This window comes from Aptenodytes forsteri, unplaced genomic scaffold, assembly GCF_000699145.1.
Source record: "Aptenodytes forsteri isolate BGI_AS27 unplaced genomic scaffold, ASM69914v1 Scaffold304, whole genome shotgun sequence".
Lineage (NCBI taxonomy): Eukaryota > Metazoa > Chordata > Aves > Sphenisciformes > Spheniscidae > Aptenodytes > Aptenodytes forsteri.
The window spans coordinates 122,439-126,012 of NW_008794886.1; the positions used below are offsets into that span (position 1 = coordinate 122,439).

The following is a 3,574-nucleotide window of genomic DNA, read 5'->3' on the forward strand; positions in this document are numbered from 1 at the left end:
GGTAAACTCTCTTTTTTTTCCTGAGTCCCAGCAAGAGCTCCCCGTTCAGCCAGGCCGGTCGTCTTCCCCGCCCATTCTTCTTACGGCGTACAGGGATAGCCTGCTCCTGCGCCTTTAAGACTTCCTTCTTGAAGATCGTCCAGCCTTCCTGGACCCCTTTGCCCTTCAGGACCGTCTCCCACGGGACTCTCTCAACCAGCGTCCTGAACAGGCCAAAGTCTGCCCTCCGGAAGTCCATGGTTGTGGTTTTGCTGCCCCCCCTCCTTACTTCACCAAGAAGTGAGAATTCTATCATTTCGTGGTCACTAAGCCCAAGACGGCCTCCGACCACCACATCTCCCACCAGTCCTTCTCTGTTTGTAAACAGCAGGTTCATTTCGTGGTCACAAAGCCCAAGACGGCCTCCGACCACCACATCTCCCACCAGTCCTTCTCTGTTTGTAAACAGCAGGTCGAGCGAGGCACCTCCCCTGGTAGGCTCACTTACCAGCTGTGTCAGGAAGTTGTCTTCCACACACTCCGTCTTGTGAACAAGTCTTGCAGAGGGATCTAGATAGATTGGAGCATTGGGCAATCATCAATGGCATGAAATTTAACAAGACCAAATGCCAGATTCTGCATCTGGGATGGAGTAAGGCCAGGCACAAATATAAATTGTGAGAGGAGTGGCTGGAGAGCAGCCCTGCAGAAAGGGATCTGGGGGTGCTGGTCGGCAGCAGGCTCAACAGCCATCAGCAGTATGCCCTGGCAACCAAGAGGGCAAACCGCGTCCTGGGGTGCATCAAACACAGCATAACCAGCTGGTCGAGAGAGGTGATTATCCCGCTGTATTTAGCATTGGTGTGGCCTCACCTTGAACACTTTGTTCAGTGCTGGGCCCCACCATTTAAAAAGGATGCTAAGGTCCTCGAATGTGTCCAGAGGAGGGCAACAAAGTTGGTGACTTTGTTGGGCTGGAAGGCATGACCCTATGAGGAGCGGCTGAGGACTCTGGGTTTGTCTAGTTGGGAGAAAAGGAGGCTGAGGAGCGACCTCATTGCTCTACAGCTTCCTGAGGAGGGGATGTGAAGGAGGTGCTGATCTCTTCTCCCTGGGATCCAGTGATAGGACTTGTGGAAATGGTTTAAAGCTGCATCAGGGGAGGTTCAGACTTGACATTAGGAAACATTTCTTTACCAAGAGGGTGGTCAAACCCTGGAAGAGGCTTCCTGGAGAGGCGGTCAATGCCCCAAGCCTCTCAGTGTTTAAGAGACATTTGTACAATGCTCTTAATAATACGCTTTAACTTTTGGTCAGCCCTGAAATGGTCAGGCAGTTGGACTAGATGATCGTTGTAGGTCCCTTCCAACTGAACTATTCTACTCTACTCTATTCTATTCTAAGCCCTGTATATCTTGCCCTTGTGTCAAATAGAAATGAATACTCTAGGAGCTTTTCTTGCTTCACTTGACTCATTCAGAAAGGAAGTTATCATAGAATCATAGAATCATTAAGGTTGGAAAAGACCTCCAAGATCATCGAGTCCAACCGTCAACCCAATATCACCATGCCCACTAAACCATGTCCCTAAGTGCCTCATCTACTCGTCTTTTAAATACCTCCAGGGATGGGGACTCCACCACTTCCCTGGCCAGCCTGTTCCAATGTTGAACCACTCTTTCAGTAAAGAAATTTTTCCTTACATCCAATCTAAACCTCCCCTGCCGCAACTTGAGGCCATTTCCTCTTGTCCTATTGCTATTTACTTGGGAGAAGAGACCAACACCCACCTCGCCACAACCTCCTTTCAGGTAGTTGTAGAGAGCGATGAGGTCTCCCCTCAGCCTCCTTTTCTGCAGGCTAAACACCCCCAGTTCCCTCAGCCGATCCTCATAAGACTTGTTCTCCAGACCCCTCACCAGCCTCATTGCCCTTCTCTGGACACGCTCCAGCACCCTAATGTCCTTCTTGTAGTGAGGGGCCCAAAACAGAACACAGTATTCGAGGTGCGGCCTCACCAGTGCCGAGTACAGGGGCACGATCACTTCCCTACTCCTACTGGCCACACTATTTCTGATACAGGCCAGTTATTGTGGTTTGACATGTTTATCTAGTATCAAACTAGTGTGATTCATGCTACTCATTCCAAAACTGTGCACTTACCACCAGTAAGCAATGCACCAAAGAGTTTGATCTGTAAGTGCTTCGGATTCTTTAACTACATGCTTTCCATCTTCCTAGTTCAAGCTGGGTGGGTTGGTTTTTTTTTTAGTCCTGGAAGAGCTTTCATGTATGTATGTATATATGTGTGTGTGTATGACTGTGTTTATATATATTTTTAATTGTGCTGTAAAGTACTGAGTCAAATTTCATAACAAGTTCTGTAAGCAGTAGCTTGCTTGCTTTGGATCTCACTGTAATTGTCAAGTCCAGGGGCTTCAGCCTTTTAACTTTTTTTTACTTTTATGGCAGAATGATTTTTTGGAAGAGGTGAAAATGGAGACCACAATCTGGTTTTGCACACTAAGAAATATAATTGTGTGCCATCAAGCGCTACTCATGGAGTCAGCAATTGGTATCCTGGGTATACGCCTTGTCAGCGTCCCAGAGCCCAGGCAGCATGCAAGGGAGCTGCAGCGCACTAGGGCAGGTTTTGGTACTCATGACTTGAGCAGAGTTGGGGGCTGGGACACAGGAAGTGAAGATAGCTGAAGTTAAAACAGGAACTCGGGGCACACAGCACTCCAAAAGCTGTCACTAGCAACAGGTGCCTGAGCAAAAAGCAGCAAATTTGCCAGCAGGAGCTGGTGAGCCTTTTAAGGTAAGAAAGCTGAGTGGATTTTGAGAGTGGAAAGTGAGAAACAACAACGAAAAAAATGTAGGGGTTTGGTGGGCAAAGAGAACTCCTTCCTGACCCAGCATGTGTGAGACGATAGTACTCAGCATTTGCTTCTCAGTCTGTTCTTTGGTTATCATTGTTGGTCTTGTGTTTGAGGCTCTAAAGAGCCACATTTCCAGCATGACTGTGCTAAGTGTGGTAGCCCTATATTTGTGCTGTAGTGGATGCTTTTGAGGAGAAAAATGGGACAAACTAAAGGGTTGAGATGCTACTTGGCTGATATTCCTCAATATAGAGGGTGTCTGGAGCCTTGTGGTGTGATTACAGTCTGTGGTTTGTCATGGTTCCCAAGATGCATGGTGGGTGGCTTTGCAGAGTAGGTGGTCAAGAACCATTACAGCAGGATTTAAAATATTTGAGCTAGCTGCTCAAATCAGCTGCCCTGTTGAACAGCCCTGTGCTAGCTCATTGTTGCTGCTGTTTTATCGTTAACAAAAATGAACCACAAACTTTAAAAATCTTTGGAGTGGGAGATGCTAATAAATTAGGGAAGGGAAAAGGAGGTGAAAGGTATTGTTAGATTGTGCTATATTGTCCACATGAGCCTTCCTGCTTCCCCTGCTTCTATTTGTAATTAGTATCTTCATTTTGTCATAAGATTACCGTCAGTGCATACAAGCACAGCGGAGTATGTTACAGACCTGCTGTGTTCTGGAGTATGACAACTTCCCCCCCCCCCCCCCCCCCACCCCCGCC

The 3,574-nt window shown here is 47.6% G+C and overlaps 1 protein-coding gene across 1 annotated transcript in view; it reads left to right on the forward strand.

Annotated features, from left to right (window-relative positions):
* Positions 1–2,731: 2,731 nt before the first annotated feature.
* Positions 2,732–3,574, forward strand: part of LOC103895283 (hematopoietic lineage cell-specific protein) — a 19,123-nt gene continuing 18,280 nt past the window's right edge. Inside the window, exon 1 of the mRNA XM_019470890.1 lies at positions 2,732–2,800. The gene's annotated coding sequence lies outside the window, so the exon portion shown is untranslated. The remainder of the gene's footprint in view (positions 2,801–3,574) is intronic.